Raw genomic sequence first — 18,594 nt, forward strand, 5'->3', positions numbered from 1 at the left:
GGTGTTGTGGCTGATGTTGACATTTGGCACAAACGTATTGGCCATGTCAATGAGCAGAGATTGCGCAGCATGCAATCAAAACAGATTGTAAAAGGTTTGCCCAAATTCAAGGTGGATGGTATGCATAAAGTGTGTGCAGCATGCCAGTTTGGAAAACAGTCAAAGGGCTCATTTCCACATGAGCGCAATGTATGTAAAAGGCCACTTGAGGTGGTGCACACAGATGTTTGGGGTCCAACCGATACTGCAAGTATACATGGTTGCAGGTATTATGTCTCTTTCATTGATGACCATACAAGGAAAGTATGGGTCTACTTCATGCGTAACAAAAGTGAAGTGTTTGGTCACTTTCAAGACTTCAAAGTCATGATTGAGAAGGAGACAGATATGCAAATCAAGACATTGAGGTCAGATGGAGGGGGAGAGTACTTCTCCAATGATTTTTCAGATTTTCTGCGAATGCATGGTATACACAGGCAGTTTACATGCAGATATACTCCACAATAGAATGGGGTCGCAGAAAGGAAAAACAGGCACATTGCAGAGGTTGCACGTGCATTGATGAATGAGAAGAACATGCCTCATCATTTTTGGGCTGAAGCTATAAATACAGCTGTGTACATTATGAACAGGACACCTACAGCTGCGGTGCATGATGTAACACCTGAGGAAAAGTTTACAGGTACAAAGCCTGATTTTGCACACTTGAAAGTGTTTGGCTGCATAGCTTACGTGCATGTACCAGATGAGTTGCGTAGGAAATTGGATCCTAAAGCAGAGAAATGTATTCTTGTGGGATATTCCCTTGAACAAAAGGGGTACAGGTGCTACAATCCTACTACACGAGAATTACGAGTGAGCAGAGATGTAGTCTTTGATGAGATGAGCAGCTGGTACAGTAATGCACATGGCACTATTGGGGCTGATGTAAAAGATGATGTGGTTGTACAAAATGTGAGGCCACAATCACAGGTTTTGAGTGGACCACAAGAGTCCTCTTCTCGTGGCTCTGTTGAGAAACCATGGAATGGTAGACTACGTACGCAGGTTACTCCACCAACAGGTACAGGGAATGTATCACGAAAAGGAAAGGAAAAGGTTGATGAACCTCCCTTTATGGTTGATGCATCATCAGGTTTTTCACATGTAGACATGGATTCAGATGGTTCTGAACAAAGTCTTGATGAGGAATTTGGAATTCCGGTTGTCAGGACACCTGGTGTAAGGAAAGTACAAGAAGATGCTAGAGGGCAAAGGAGTGACCCAGGACCGCGCAGATCTAATAGAGTCAGAAATCCAGTTCAGAAATTGACTTATGATGGGTATCTAGCGCATCACCAAGCCTACATGGCTAAGGTGATACAGGATGTGGAGCCCACATGTTTTGAGGATGCAGTTGGAAATGTGCATTGGGATGATGCAATGAATGAAGAGATGGCTGCATTGGAAGCAAATGACACATGGAAGTTGGTGCCATTGCCAAGTGGCAAGAAAGCTATTGGCTGTAAATGGGTGTATAAAACCAAGCATAAGGCTGATGGTAACATTGAGCGTCACAAGGCAAGGCTGGTCGCAAAGGGTTATGCACAGACGTATGGCATAGACTATGAGGAGACCTTTGCTCCAGTGGCAAAGATGACGACAGTGAGAGCTGTCATAGCAGTGGCTGCATCTAGAGGATGGATTATGCATCAAATGGATGTAAAGAATGCCTTCTTGAATGGTGAGCTGCAAGAGGAAGTGTATATGGATCAGCCACCTGGTTATGTCGATCCAGGTTACCCAGATTATGTATGCAGACTTCTCAAAGCTTTGTATGGTTTGAAGCAGGGCTCTAGAGCATGGTATGACAGGATTGCCAAGTATCTTGTCAGTATTGGTTTTAGGAGAGCTCATGCTGATCATTCACTCTATGTACGTGAGAGTGATGTGGGGATTGTGGTCATTACCATATATGTAGATGACCTTATTATTGTTGGTGACAATGCTATGGAGATTGACCATGTGAAGGGTCTTCTCAAACAGGAGTTTGAAATGAAAGATTTGGGCGAGTTGCGCTACTTTCTTGGCATTGAGGTGATCAGGACTCCAGAGGGTGTATGGCTGTCACAGAGACAATATGATTTGGACATGTTGTCAAAGTATGGTATGGCTGATTGTAAGCCGATTTCCATTCCCTTGGATGTGAATGCAAAGCTGAGTGCAGAGAAGGGTGATGTTGTTGAGGATGTCAATATGTACAGGAAGATGGTGGGTAGTCTAATCTACTTGACTATCACAAGGCCAGACTGGAGCTACACAGTGGGCTTGGAGAGTCAGTTCATGCAGCTTCCGAGGAAGCCACATTTGGATGGAGTACGACGCACACTTAGGTATGTGCAAGGGACTCTTGACTATGCATTTTTCTATGCAGCAGATGCACCATTAGCATTGTATGGGTATATAGATGCAGATTGGGCAGGTAGCATTGTTGATAGGAGATCTACGAGTGGCTTCATGTTCTCTTTTGGGAGTGCTGCTGTTACTTGGAGCAGCAAAAAGCAGCCTACGGTTGCTTTATCGAGCACAGAGGCCGAGTACACAGGTGCAGCAGTTGCGGCGTGCGAGGTAGCTTGGCTACGCACATTACTTGAGGACTTGGGAGTGCAGGTGGACCAGCAGATTGTCATTCATTGTGACAACCTCAGCAGCATGCAGTTGGCTAGGAACCCAGTGTTCCATGCTAGGACCAAACACATAGAGGTCCATTACCACTACGTTCGAGAGCGAGTGTTGGCAAGAAACATCGACTTGGTCTACGTCAACACAGAGGAGCAGATAGTGGATATCTTTACCAAGGCCCTCGGAGCTGAGAAGCTTCGACGTTTCCGGACTATGCTTGGACTCTGCGACATGCAGAGCTCGAGGGGGAGTGTTGAGATGTCGAGCTCTACACCTTGAGCTGGCATCCACTACGGGTCTTGGCCACTTACTGCATTTACTCACTGGCGCGTTAGGTGACCGACACGGAGGATCTCTGCCAGTGATTCTACAGCTGGACTACACTTATAGTGCCAGCCTAGTACGCTTCTAGCGAGTTCACACTTAGTGACCGCATGTACATATGTGCTACTTTTCAGCTTTAGCACTTAGTCATTTTGTACTCTCTTTTCTGTGAAGAAGAAGAAGAAGCTTTCCATCTCTGTGTGCTTTGTGCTTGTCTTGTGTAGCTCTCTTGCATCCTCATTCTTTACAATAAAAACATGAGACACTCATCCTCTCTAGCCTTCAATGCTTCACAATTTGGCATGCGTCAAGCTTGAAAACTAACACCAACTTAGTTCCAAACACTGCAAGAGAAGAAAGGCAAAAAGTGAAGGTCATACAATGACAATGAAAGCAAAACATCACATGATTCTTTCCTCACCATTAGAAGGTAGTGCATAAAAGACAAAAATTGCATGTTGAAGCCTCTTCAAATGGACAAAAGATTATTTGACATAAGGTAAGGAGATCCCTTGTCAATATTATCAGCATGATTCCTTGCATTGGTAGCTTTCTTAGCACTTTGTGGAGATTGTACAAAGAAAGATGAGGGTATTGTCTCGTCAATGTGCAAATAGTGACCTAGACGTGAGAAAAAATCTTCATTGGAGGCCCCTCTAGCAAGTTTCACCTTGCGTGGCACTGGGAATACATTCTTAATAATTCCCGGTTCCCTCAAAGCGTTCTTGAAGAGGCCATGTAGTGCAGTGTAACCCTTTGTACTAATTCCAACTTCATCACATTCCTACTACAAATCAACATCACTCACAAGATTAGAAAACTTACACATCACCTCCTTGGTTATAGCAAAATAGATATGTTTTCCTTTTGGCATGTGCAGGAGTGCTATGACATCTGACTTATTAAGGAAACTAGTAAGCAAATAAATGGGATCCTCTTGGATTTGGCTACCACATGTCTCTTGAATGAAATTCCTGCAAGAAGAATAAAAAACAAAACAATCACCACAGAAGCGACTTCATACATGTAGGAAATGTGATAGGGTATTCAAAAATGCACCTTGTAGCTATAACTCTTCTCATCCAAGCACCACCTTTGGGAGCAAGGGTCTCTATGGATGAGAAGATCCTCTTATGCTCCCTTGCACCTAAAGGTGCCTCTTACAAACTCAATATGGTACACTCAAGATTTGCAATCTTACCATCCTTCTCTTCCACGTGTTGCTAAAGATTTTGTGATGAATGATTCTCTGTTGTAGACTAGAATTGTTATGAATGATAACTTGGTTTTGATGCATCCACAATTGCACACTATAAGCTCTAATAGTGGACAACCGCTTGCAATAGCCAAGCAAACATGGCTCCCATCTACCTACATATTGCAAGAAGGTAGGGAGACTATTGAATGTTGGATACACATTAACCAAAGGGTCATTGGGGTAGAGGCAACCATCCACCCAAAGGTCCTCATCTGTGTGACCTGCATTGTGGCATTGTTGTGTTGTATGTAATTCATAATGCTTGCAGGGTGCAAGATTTTTTGACAACCAGATATGTACGCATTTTGTTTTTGACGATCTTGTTGTGGATGGGAGGTTTGCAATGTTGCCTAGCTCCATGGCCCAAGGGGAATAAAGCTAGCCCCTCAAGCAAGAGTCAAGAGTTGCAGCAAAGCCACGGAGGGGAGAGGTGAGCTATGGGATGGAGAGTTGCATGAGAGCTACGGAGTGGAGAGGAGAGCTATGGAGTGGAGATCTTTAGGATAGATAAGCTGCATGAGAGCTATGGAGTAGAGAGCTATGGGATGGAGAGCTGCAAGAGAGCTATGGAGTGGAGAAGAGGGCTATAGAGTGGAGATCTATAGGAGATCTAGGAGTGGAGACGAGAGCTATGGAGTGGTGAGCTTTGGGATGGAGAGTTGCAGGAGAGCTATGGAGTGGAGAGCTACAGGAGAGATATGGAGTGGAGAAGAGGGCTATGGAGTTGGAGATTTGCAGGAGAGCTACAGAGTGGAGAGCTTTGGGATGGAGAGCTGCAGGAGAGCTATGGGATGGAGAGCTGCAAGAGAGATATGAAGTGGAGAAGAGGGCTATGGAGTGGAGATCTGCAGAGTTACGGAGTGGAGAGGGGAGCTATGGAGTGGAGAGCTTTGGGATGGAGAGCTGCAGCAGAGCTATGGGATGGAGAGCTACAAGAGAGCTATGGAGTGGAGAAGAGGGCTATGGAGTGGAGATCTATGGGGGGGAGAGCTGCAGCAAAGCTATGGAGTGGACCTGCAACAAGGAGAGGGAAGGAGGAAGAGTGTCTGCTAAAAAGTAGGAGAGAGAAGAGAGAGGGAGAGGAGTGAGAGAGAGGGGAGTGATTTTGGAGGGAAATAAAAAGAGGTGGGAAGTTTGATATTTAGCAGGTCTAGCAGTGAGATTTTGAGAGAGAAAATTGATTATTGAGTATACATATAGATTGGGGAGAAGTTTTGAGTAAAAGTGAGTTTTTTTTGATTTTTTTTAAAAAAAGTGTTTTTTTGGGCTGAGGCTATGGACGCACTTGATGATGTGGCAAAAAAGGGGGGAGGGTAGTTACTGTCATAAGGACCACCACTCTTTTGGGTAGAGAGAGAATGTACCTATCCTCCCTCCCTAGCCTCTATTTCAACCTACAAAAAGCCTATGACAGCCTAAAAAAAATCCTATGAGAATACCCTCATTCAATGGCCTTGGCTCCTAAATCACACACATTTTCAGTCTTAATCCCTTAAAATTATGGATCCTTACATTTGGGGTCATATTTTTCCTAATGTTCTTTTCCTATTTGAAAGCGTAGATTTGGGACAATGTGTTATCTTTGATTCCCCTTTTCGAGAACTCTTCTGTTAATTCTTGCAAGAGTTGTGCTATGTTTGGGAAATCATCTTTGTTTAGTGGTTGGAACCAAGTCAAAGTTTTTCTTGCTAATGTCAATCCAAATCCCTCATACTGAATATGGAAATCTGCAATCTTTTTAGGTCTCAAAACTTGTTTGAAGAGAAAGAAATGAGCATATGGACCCCCTGACCCATTGTACTTTGTCTTGACACATTGAGCCACTTGATATGGTCTTAATCGTTGTGGCTCAGTCACTAATCTAACCAATGCGTGGTCTCTTAAAAAGAATTCTGTTGTGCTCTCATTTTGTTTTGGAAAGAATCCTGGTGGAATCCTCTCTAATGTGTACTCTGACATCATTTTTGGCTGAAAGTAAGTAGAGATCGAAGTACCCTTGTATGTGTATCATTCTAAGTCAATTGGATCAACAAGTTTGTACTCACGTCCATGTTTTATCTACCATTAAAACTTGCACTCTATTGACATCTGTATATGTGAACACATAGAGATTCTTATGGGTGGTCAACACACTTGTAGAAGATATATTGATCCCCATTTGTGATTCTATATATGCCCTCATGAGGGTAATCTGTAAGCACTCTCATGGATTCATTGGCTTTGATGAATCTCACATCCGGTTTGTTGATCAGAGGATTCCTCTCCTCTATGTATTCTCCCAATCCCCCTATTGTAGACATTGCAGCGTTTTTCATGTCTGGTCTAGGTGTGTGCTATTGCCCGCAAGCTTTCTTCTTAGCTATACTTGACTCAATTTGGAGTCATCTATCAAAAGTTAGAGCAATTTTAGTGAACTGCACTCAAAACAATTCCAAGACCAGAACACAGGAATTTTGACTTGTATCTTGGTTTCCAAAAGGTATTTTTAGCTCAAACTTGAGATTTGGGATGTCCTCAAGTATGTCTACAAGATCATCAAGTCAGATATCCCCACTATGCTGAGGTACATGGATCGCGATCCATGTTCCTTTGGCAAATTTTTTTCTCCAAATTTTCCTTTGATTGTGTGTAGACAAAGTCATATATAGACTATATACCAATTTTTAGCAAATCCCGAGGTTGAGGTACATGGATCGCGATCCATGTTCAACCACATTTGGACTTGATCTCTTAGGAGTCTGACTATGTCCACAATCTAAATCTCAAAATCTTTTTGGATTTGGACTTGGTTTGATAGGTTAAATAGCCAATGCTAGATCTGCACAACAGTTTTCAGTAGTCTGTCACCTGTTTGCTATCTTTTGACCCAAATTTGCTCAATTTTTTCCAAAACTAGGCTTGGGGATATGTTTCCTTATGTATGCACTACTGATCTGAAAAGTTTCAGGTCAAGCTCTCACTATGGGTACATGGATCGCAATCCATCTTTGGAGCCCAAATTGACTTCTCTTGGTACGATCAGATTCAGCATGATTAGTAGGTCCTATGGTATCAAAATTTTTGAAAATGGACTTTTGGATTGAAAGTTAGGTCAGTTCTGGCACTTTGTCATAATACTTGGCAGTTCTGGGCTTTTGGTTTGGTTTTTGGGGCATGAGAGCATGACATAGGACGCTCAAGTGATAATGAGCACATGTATGGAGGAGGATTATTCTCGAGTATGAAATATATACATGACAAAAATAAACAAGCTAGTGCACAGACTATTCATGAAATTTAGAATAATGGCACCTCTAGGTAAATATATATTTTTTTGAAAGAAAAATAATATTAAAAGGGCATTAAAAAAAAAGTGGAATCAAGTGAGGGGACCCTCATTTGTTTTTTATTGATATAATTTTATTTACTTTATGTAAAGGAAAAAAGCATGTAGAAAATAATTATCCAGAAAAAATGAATGACTGAGTGAAAAGTATTTTTGTGCTTAGAGTAGATTTACCCAAAAGTTTAGGGAGGCTTGCATGAAAATGTTTATTTATAAAAAATATGCACATTGCTAAGGGAAGTTATGGGAAGTTATGCAAGCAATGAGCCAATGCAACTGATATACTTAGACCAACACTAATGCATACCTAAGTGTATTAGATAAATACCAAAATGAAAAAAAACCTATATCAAAGCCCTCTATAAGATGAAATACTTACACACAAATGAGCCATAATATATCTTTTGTTCTTACTTTTATTATTATTTTGGTTGAGGCCTTATGAAAGTTCAACTAAAGGGAGCCACTTGTTACCATACACATGTGGTAGTGATGTGTGTGAACACACTAGGACTGCCGGGGCATTTTTTCCCTCTTTAGGAGGTTTTTTCCCTCGTGCATTGTATATACGCCCATCACTCTAGGGCTATCTATCTTTCCATTGCACACTAAGGAACACACTCTCTATTGTGTTCCTTGAGCTTCCTTTGTCTTCTCCAAGCTATGTGCGTTTCTCTGCAACACTAATTCCAACAATTGGTATCAGAGCAGGTCACGTCCTCCCGGGCTTAGTCGCCAGCTGCTCCAGCACACGCCTGCTCACTTTCTCCGATTTCAGTGAGCTTTGTCAAGCTTTCCCAGGTCAACAAATATTTTGGGCGAGCTCAAAGAGCTCGGTATGCTCATAATTTTGATTTGGGCTCATTTCGGCCTCTGTTTCCACTACATGCAGTACTGCATAGGCTATTTCGTCATTTTGTGCAGAATTTTTGTCAGTGCTGTTTCCTGCATTACAGGTGCCTTATAGTTTTCTACGGTTTGTGCTATATAGCAGAGGTTGTTCCCGCTCCGTTTCTCCTATTTTCGGGCAGTTTTCACATCAGGTGCAGCATTTACCATGGCTGACAACAACAACACAGATGTGTTCAAGATGTTTGCTTCTGAGGACCGGTTGGATGGGGACAACTACCCTATGTGGGCTTATATGATGCAACATGTTCTTGTGTCAAAGGGTGTCTGGAACATTGTGCAGGGCATTGATGTACGTCCTGGTTCTGATGATGTAGGCGATGTTGAGGATGTTGCAGGTGTTGCTGCAAGGATTGCAGCTGTTAGAGTTGTTTTGCCTACGACAGAACAAGCTCATTGGGATGTTAAGAATGCACACGCTCATGCATTGATTGCGTTGTCTGTGAAGCGCACCATTGTTCCTCACATCCGTTCAACAAAATTTGCAGAACAGGCTTGGGATATTTTAGCAGGTCTTTATGCAAGCCGCAATGAGGCTAAAATTGCTTTGCTGCGTAAAGAGCTGGAGTCAAAGATTATGCATGAGGAAGATGATATGGACACTTTCCTTGCTAGTGTCAAGGATATCAATGAGCAGCTTATTTCTACAGGTGAAGTCATTTCAGACAGTTCCCTTGTGTAGACTGTTCTTGATGCCTTACTAGATTCCTACCAGACTTTTGCTAGTACTTGGAGACTGATGACCCAAGGAAATCCTGAAGTTGTCAAGTTTGATGCATTATGCACATTGCTGTTGCAAGAGTCACTTTCTAGAAAAAACAAGACTAGGCAGCGTGCAGTTGAACAGGACTAGGCTTTTATTGCTTCTCAAAGAAAGGGTGGTATCAGTAATGCAGCCACTTCTTATGGTTCTGCTGCGAGTGGAAAAAATTATGTTCCTAATGCTTGTGCTGGTAGTACTTCGTATGGCAATTCTGGTGATAAGGGCAAAAAGAAGATGCGCTGTCATTATTGTAAAGCCAATGATCACTTGATCAAGTCGTGTCCTAAGTTGAAGGCCAAAGAGGCTACGAAGAAAGAGGGTGGTTGCACTGCAAATGCTGGTTCCACTACAAATGCAGCCATTGTTGAGTCTTCTGTGAAAGGAGACTGTGTTGCTGATGTTGATGCAGAATGGGCTTTTAGCGCAGAGTGCACTTACAATCCTGCTGTCCATGATGCATGCTTGTCAGTTGCTGCAGATTCACATGTGTAGTATTTCGACAGTGGTTCTACAAAGCACATTACCTCTTATCATGAATTGTTTACCTCTCTTAAGTCTGTCCCTCATGGGAATTCAGTCACTTGTGCCAACAACGCCTCTTATCCAGTTCAAGGAGTTGGAAATATTGTGCTCACTGCTGCTAATGGCAGTTCCTTCACACTTGTCGATGCACTTTCTGTACCTGGGATCAAGAAGAATCTCTTGTCTGTATCCGCACTTGCTAGACTTGGACTTGTAGTCAAATTTGTGGATGACAGATGTACAGTTCATGATCTCAGTTTTGGTGATGAAATTGTTGCATTTGGGCTTTTGTGCCGTGGGCTGTATAAGCTCACTTTGTATGACAAGTGTGGACAAAATTTTGCAAATGCTGTTGCAGATTCAAGGGCTATTTCAGATGCAAAACTTTGGCATGCACGTTTTGGTCATCTGAATTTTGCCAGTTTGCTGCGTTTGCAGAAATCTGATATGGTTGCTTCTTTGCCACCTCTTGAAGCACCTGTCAAACATGTTTGTGAAGGCTGTATTTTGGGTAAGATGCAGTGTTCTAAGTTTCCAAAGGATGGTTCAGTTTGGGCCACATGCAGGTTGCAGCTTGTGCATAGTGATGTTTGTGGGCCCATGCAAACTCCGTTTTTGGGCAATTACCTGTACTTCGTGACTTTCATTGATGATTACTCCAGGCATGCATGGGTATTTCCGCTTAAAGCGAAGTCCAAAGTTTTTATGTGCTTGAAACAATTTTTGGCTATGTAAAATAGAGATAGGCCTAGTTATGGAATTGTTAGCTCTAATACCACTTGTTAGGAGATGCATGCTATGCCATGTGTTGGAAATGTGTGTGGGGTTGTGTATATACTTTCCAATTTTCCACAATCCAAAAAAAATGGAGGTTAATAATTATAATTGTCACCCTATCTATATCATAATGGTGGAATCAACCCCCCCCCCCCCCCCCCCAAAATATAAAATTTCACAAGGTCACTCTTGCACTATTTTCCTCTTAACATCTTTGCCTAGATCTCTCCCTCGCACCTACATGCCTATTTTCCTATCTTGGCACCCATTTGAATCCTTTTTTTCAACTCCTCTATTAATGCCAAATTTTGTGATGACTCATGGCTCGCACGAAGCAAACAACCAAGAAGGTATGCCCATTGCAAGTAATAGCATGCATGGAAGGTATTTTGGTGGCAGAGGCTGATGCAGTGTCAACATCATGTGTCATTGGTAAAAGTCTACCTATGTTACACGCAACTATGAGGAATCAAAATTACAAGAAGAATAGAAGTGTTCTGCTTGAGCTTCAAAAACTTCAAAGGCACATTTTTTCTCTCTTAATACCTAAGCTTTCTTTCCAGTGGTTTTTTTTGTGAGGTCTAGAGCTATGGTGTTCCTTTGTTGTGTTTGATATTATCTCATGTTCTATTTTGCTGACTCTGAAGTTATTTGTTTGTGTTCTTTACTGAGTCTGATCATGGAATTCTTTGTCTGAGCGTATGTGTGTGAGAGAGATCCATGTGTTGTTGAACCCCAACACATTTGGCGATCCTATTGTACTTGTTGGGGCTGGTGTGTCAAATTATCTTTTGTGTCAGCATTCAAGGTCGGTATCTATGTTTCATTCAGTGATAATGTATGTCAGAGAGACCTAGAAGAGTATCTAGAGTCTATTACACTAGGGCTCAGGCCCAAGCAGGAAATGTCGATCCCTTTCATTATGACCAAGCCATAGACGAACAAGGAGAACAAGATGTTTTTGAAATGCAACCAGAGGATTAGGTAGGGGATATTTGAGGAATAGAAGATGGAAGGCAAGTGAGGTAGTTTGTAAGAGCTTTACTCTTGATAGCAAGATCTGCAAGAAGTAGGAGAAGAATCCACTTTGAACCACTACAGGTCTCTACCTAGCAAAGACCTAAGAGAGTACCTCAGCTTATCACTACGGCCCAACCACCTCCTAACCCTAAGGTTAAAGTAGCAAAATTCATAGGCAAGTCTAGTGAAGATGCAAATTGTCATGTGGCTCAGTTTGAAACTAAATGGCAAGCAAGTTGATATCAAATCATGTTTGGTGATCCAAAAAAACTTTAGTAGTTTGCAGCAACATTGGAAGGTAAAGCTATGAGCTGGTTTAGCCAGTATGGTATTGCACACTTTGAAAATTATGTTGCACTCAGAGATGCATTTTTGCAGAGGTTTAGAAAGGAGAAAACTCCAACCTATGCATTGAAGAAATTCAAAGATAGCAAACAAGGAAATATGTTGGTGGAAGATTATGGGAAAAAATTCATATTTTTGGTAGGAAAATTATAGGGTAATAAAAGACCCACATATGAAATGTTAGTAGGTTACTTTTTGAAAGGTTTGAGAAAGGGATTGAATAATGTAGTGGCGAGCATCGACATTGCAAGAGGTTTCAACAATTTGGTCATATCTGCAACAAGTGTTGACAAAAGACTTGGTATGACCAAAAGAAAACCAAAAGCAATAATAGCTATGATTTAGAAGCTGAATCAGATGCTGAGTTTAAAATTGATGAAGATAGTGATTTCTAGAGGTGTCATCTGAAAGTGAGTGTGAAAGTAGCAAGGGGAAGAAGAAGAAGAATCATAGTGATAAGAAGAAGAAAGATAAGAAGGATAAGGAGGAGGATATGGTTACCAAGTTGAAGAAGATTGGGTATGCTATGGTACCTCAAAAGGAAAAGTAGTATTGTCATATTTGTGAAAGAGATGGGCATAATACAACACAATGTTGGTATAATCCCAATAGCAGGGGTAGACCAAGTACCAATGAAAGTAGAGGAAGGATTGATATTGAAACAAATCAAGTGGCTCCATTCAAGAGAAGAACACCATTTCAGAGACCTCTAAGACCTTGGAGAAACCAAGACAGTTATCAGAGAAGACCATAGGGGTGATGCCATGTGTTTATTATGGTGCACCATATAATTGGGTTTGTCTAAATTGTGCTTTGTGGGTGAAGCATAGAGAATAAAGAGGTATGCCAATAGTTCTTTACAATCAAGATAACAAGCAAGGTATGCCACCTCAACAACAAAAAAATCCAAAAAAAACTCTAGAAAATGTTATTATAATTGATGTACTTGATTATCAAGAACCACATGAGAAAAACCAAGAAAGTTAGGAGCAACTCATGAAGGAGCATTGTGATGAGTGGGCATGTCATTGTACTATATGTGTTTGGACATTCAGGATGCTGGTGTAATGGAAATTACTAGGTCAAAAGCAAAGGGACCAATTGACTCGAAATAATAGAAACGAATCAGGGATCATGTTCAAAAGCAGATTCAAAAGGAGTAGAAGAATCAGATTCTAGAGGATCCAAATTAAGACATTTAGATGGAGAAAATCAAGCACCAGTTTGACAGACCTTCAATAAGAAGAGATGATAAGGATTGTTTTGAGGTATTAATTAATTCCCCATTGTAGTTGTCATTAGACCAGTTTTTGTGTAAGGTTACATCTTTTAAGGAGAGGTTGTTGAATTGATTGTTTTACCAAAGGAATATACAATTCAGACATACCAAATTGCTGAACCGATAACTCACACCATTGATCTAGTAGATGTGAATTTTGTAGTGCCTATCATAAAAGTTCCCAGTGGGTAGAGGCTATAGACCTCAAGGATAATAAAGCTCAGAGCGTGGACAAATTTATTTACCATAATATCATGACCATATTTGGATGTCTTGAGGAGCTGGTGAGTGATCACTTTCTTAATGAGGTGATTTCAGAGTTAACAAAAACTCACATGATTATGCATAAAAAGTCTGAAGCTTACCATCCTCAAGCCAATGGAAAATCTGAGAGCAAAGACAAGACTTTAGTCAAAATTTTGAAGAAAATTGTTCTAGATAATCAGAAAGACTGGGATCAAAAGCTGGATTCAACATAATGGTCTTTTAGGGCAACTTTCAAGGTCACAACATGTATGACTCCATTCAAATTGGTATATGGTCTTGAAGTTGTGGTTACTATGGAATTTGTGGTTCCAAGTCTGGAGTTAGTGATGAGAAAATGAGTCCTAAGCTGTCAATTCAACATAGTAGAAAATATCTGATGTAGCTAGAGGAGGATAGATTGGTAAGCTCTTATATTACTAAGGTGATTCAAAGCATGAATGTCAAATTTAATTTTTTTCAAGTTGGAGATTGGGTGATGCTTTATAACTTGAGATTAGGACCACATCCAAGAAAGATTACTCTGAGATATAAAGGCCCATATCAGATTGTTCAAGATTTGGAACAAGTTACATTCATGATAGCTGATGTTGTTGGCACCAGAGTGGAGAAGCCTGTAAATGGTTTCATATTAAAGAAATTTCAAGGGAGACCACGTCATTTGGATTGGCCCATAGCTGGGTTGGTTGAGTCAAAAAATTTGTCAGAAAACCAAGTAGCTAGAGTTCCATGTGTTTCTCACTGGTATGACCAAGACATGGAACAACAGAAGACTATCTCTTATATAATAATACAAGGGAAACAGCTTGGAGGGGACATTGATGCTACATCAGTTGCACCAGAGCTACCAGTGTTTATTAGGCATTAAGTGGTTACTCGGAATATGTTGGGTTGGAGTTTTTAAGGTCGAAATTTTTAAAGCCAGAATGTTTAAAAGGGGATATTGCATAGAATTTCTTGGGCATTGCAATAATTTTCCACTAAGTAAAATCATCGAGGCATGGGTACGATTAGAGATGTTTGAAGGACATGCAGGTTTAGTTAATTGCATGAGTGATTATATCCATCGAGTAGCTCTTTTGTGCATGCAGTCACCATACCTTTTCAAGCTCTTCCATATGGAGAAGCAACTTCTAGCTATGGTCAAGGCAAATAATACCGCTAAAATGCAGATGGTTCCGGATGATGATGAGCCACCATGGACACTGTGCAGGAAAGGAGCTGTAGAGAGTGCAGACATCAGTAGCCTTGAGGAGGATGAAGTCTCTGATTAGGAAGATGTGGTTGTGGAGACTCCCTTGAATGCTGTAAAAATCAAACAGTCTCTCATGAAGCCTTTCATGGTTTTCAAATCCTACCTGGACACCAAGTTAGACGCTAATGCAATATGGTTAAAGAGCATTGGATTGTAGGCTTTTGCATCTTTTCCATAAGATGAGTGGAAGAACAACTAATATGCAAAGTCACAGCTTGAAATTCTCAGGAAGACCAAGGGCATGATATCCAACACAATGTCTTTAACCCCCGAGTTGGTGGCATAGGTATTTAAGCTGCCATTGAAAGGTATGTCCATGATTCCTAAATGTTCTAAATTTTTGTTGTGAGGAAAGAATTTGGTCCAACTGAGGGTGGAAGAAAATACTACATGCTAAAGAATGTCAATTATGTTAAAAGGGAGCAGTTAAAGTGGTACTTGGAGAGATTTTGTTTCCTGATGAAGCTTGATTACATGTCAAAAGAGAACTATGGTCCATTGTGTTTTGCAGAACAGGGAGAGCAAGGCCTTGCTGAGAACTTAAACAGTGGTGGTGCACAAGAACATTGTGGCCTCAAAATAGGAGAATCTATCAAGTTAATGCAGACAAGACACAATGGGAAGATAAATAGTTAAGGAGGTCTGGAGCTATGAGGGGGCTTGAATTGCACAATGAGATGGATACTAAGGAGGAAGCACCCATCGTTTTACTTGTACATGATATGAAGCCACGCTTCTTGAATGGGAGACCAGTGTTTTACACAAGGCAAGAAGATCGAATTATGCCCGTGAAAGATCCTACTTCAAACATGGTTCTAATTGCAAGGAGAGTCTCTGCATTAGTTTAGAGGATTCATTAGAAGAAAATTTTAAATAAAATCAGTTCTTCTCGGAGCTAGCTGGAAAAAAAGTTGGGAGATATTCTTTGTGTTGAGAGAACTATTGAGCAAGTTCAAGTCAACAAAGTAGTTGGTGACAAAGGCAACGTGAAGTATAAGGAGAATGCTACCTTTACAACTCACTTGGAGGAGAAGGGTGAAGCTGTGAGCGGGTTTGCACGAAGCTAAACAACAACAAAGCAACAAAAATGATATCTTCCCATACGGTTTGTTTGAGATGATTTGTTGCACTTGATAGGGGGGAATCAGGTGGTAATAGTGGCTAGGGAGACTGGCTCAAGTAAGACCACTCAACTTTGACAATATATACACCAAGATGGAATTTCAACCTATGGCATGATAGGGTGCACTCAACCTTGGTGTGTAGCTATAGTGAGTGTTGCAAAAAGAGTGAATGAAGAAACTGAGTGCCATCTTGGAGACAAGATTGTCTATGCTACCTATTTTAAAGATGTTACTGGATAAAATACTAGCATAAAGTAAATGTTTGGGTGTTTAGTAAAAATTTAATGAGGATAACCTTGATCAACATAGTGTAATTATCATGGATGAAGCACACAAGAGGTCTCTTCGCATGGATGTTCTATTTGGGATACTGAAACAGGTGGATATATGAAGCCGCGATTTCAAGCTCATTGTAACTTCAACAAAATTGAATGCTCATAAGTTTTTTCTCTTGTTTGTAGGTGCCCCTATCTTTCACATTCCTAGCCAAATGCTTCCAGTTAGCATCCTCTATACCAAACTCCATGTGAAGACTATGTTGATATTGCTGTCAAGAAAACTATGGTGATTCACTTGACATGTGGTCAAGGTGATATCTTCATTTTTCTTATTGGCCAAGATGAGGTAGAAAGTTCCTAATTTGCACCTACCAAAGTGAATGCAGTTGACGCTGAAGACTAGTGGAAGACAAGGACCGGCTACATGGGCAATTTTGCCCATGTATTCACAGCTTTTCTTAATTACATGTCAAGATTTTTCAAAGACCAGAGGAGGGTGTTATGAAATGTATGAATGTCGCTCCTAATATTGTAGAGATCTCTTATAGTATATTTTTTATGTTATTAATTCTGGGTATATCAAGTTTAAGGTGTACAATGTTGGCATGGGGATGAAGTGTTCCCTTGTAGTATGTATGATTAGCTTTAGGTCTAAGCACATTTGAGAGGTGGTGGGGTTAAAGATTTTGTAGGTGATTTGAGGAAATTATGTAATGGATGATGGAGTTGTTTTTTGTATGCTAGTTTTATAGTTGAGTGTGTCATGTACTCTGCCAAATTTTGTAGAGTTTGATCCTTTTTTATGCAGCTCTTGTGAATGGCAAGGAATTGGGAAGAGGAGGTGGTGAAGCTTAGGTAGATAGAGGGGGCGAGTAGTGCTAAATCAGGGAGAATTTGTGTAAGCCAGAAGATGGTTGAGAAGACGTAGTTTGTAGTTTGGAAAGAAGGATGATGCAAGAATCTTAGTCAACTTCTTTAATTGGCCAATCGGAAAGCAGGTTTCCCAACAAGTAAGCGGTCCTTTCTATAATCATGTTTGTGTCCTACAAGCAACCCATCAGTAGAGATGCATAAGCTAAAGCTGCAATGCAAACATCTATTGTATATAGGAGCAATTCTAGTAGGCATTATGTTTATGTCTAGTGTTTTTGAAAGTGAGAAGTTATAGATGGGATTCCACAATGGACATTTGCTTGTACCTAAATTTTAGTCATGCTTTGAGACCGTCTTCTATGAGACAAATAGGATCATCAACATGGGATAGAAATGGGATTTATAGGCATGTACAAACTAATAGCTAGCTTATTTGAAAAGCTTCTAATACATATGGAATTAAAAAAATCCTTTTTCTTCTTTAGATTTGGTTAATGTGTGTGTGTGTGTGTGTGTGTGTGTGTGTGTGTGTGTGAGAGAGAGAGAGAGAGAGAGAGAGAGAGAGAGAGAGAGAGAGAGAGAGAGAGAGAGAGAGAGAGAGAGAGAGAGAGAGAGAGAGAGCGTAACAAAGAAAAGCTGTAAGAGGGGATTACAGAGTGAGAATGTGCTTTGAGCTTTAAAGAGGCAATACTGAGTGTGCATATATGTGTTACCCCCATCAATCATTGATAAATTTGACATGAGCGAGGGAATTCAAAATGAGATGCTAGTCAGGGGCTATTGGAGAACCATGCCTTGCTTGGAAATGCTTTTTCAACAATGCCATACATGAAGTCTACACAAAAGTAGTACTTATGATTGTTCTTGTCATAATAATCAATATCTAATTCTCCTAAATGATTTTCTCATGTTAAACTGATCATTTAATATGGGGAAGTGCCAGGGGAGAAAAAGCTAAAATATTGGTTAAGCTAGCAGACCGGCCACAATAGGGATCCAAAGGAGGGAAAATAGGGATCCAAAGGGGGGTCCATCTGCAAAAGAGCCATGTGAAACAATGGGCTAAAAAGACCCTAAGGTTCAGCCCATTAAGACTTCCAAAATGCTAAGGTTCCAAAATTCAAAGGTTGTGTCCAAAGGTCAACCATAGGGGAATTGGATGCTTTCTGTGTGTACAAAAAAGTCTTTACAATCCCTACTTAGGAGGGGGCGAGCCTTGCATGTAGGGGATGAGAGAGAAAGCCACACACACACACACACACACACACACACACACACACACACACACACACACACACACACACACACACACACACACACACACACACACACACACACACACACACAAGCTCCCTTTACACAAAGGGAATGAGGGACACATGTCAGCTCCCTAGGCCAGATGCCCACAAGGTGTACCCAATTCCTATTGGATGGCCTTGGAGGTGGACCAATGAGAATTAGGCTAGAATAAATCTAGTTTAATTAATTTAAAAACACTTAATAAAAGAACAAATGAGAATTAAGTCCTCTAGAAGACTATTGGACAATCTCCCAAGGGGTCCAACGAACATTTAGCAGCCCAATGGCTTGCCTGATTCCTATTGGCCAAGAGGCAAA

General features: G+C 40.9%; 1 pseudogene; it reads left to right on the forward strand.

Moving 5' to 3' along the window:
• Window positions 1-12,081: 12,081 nt before the first annotated feature.
• Window positions 12,082-16,959, forward strand: LOC147435036 (pre-mRNA-splicing factor ATP-dependent RNA helicase DEAH7-like; annotated as a pseudogene).
• The last annotated feature ends 1,635 nt before the right edge of the window (window positions 16,960-18,594 follow it).

The sequence above is a fragment of the Adiantum capillus-veneris genome, chromosome 19 (assembly GCF_014529385.1).
Source record: "Adiantum capillus-veneris isolate H3 chromosome 19, ASM1452938v2, whole genome shotgun sequence".
NCBI classification, from domain to species: domain Eukaryota; kingdom Viridiplantae; phylum Streptophyta; class Polypodiopsida; order Polypodiales; family Pteridaceae; genus Adiantum; species Adiantum capillus-veneris.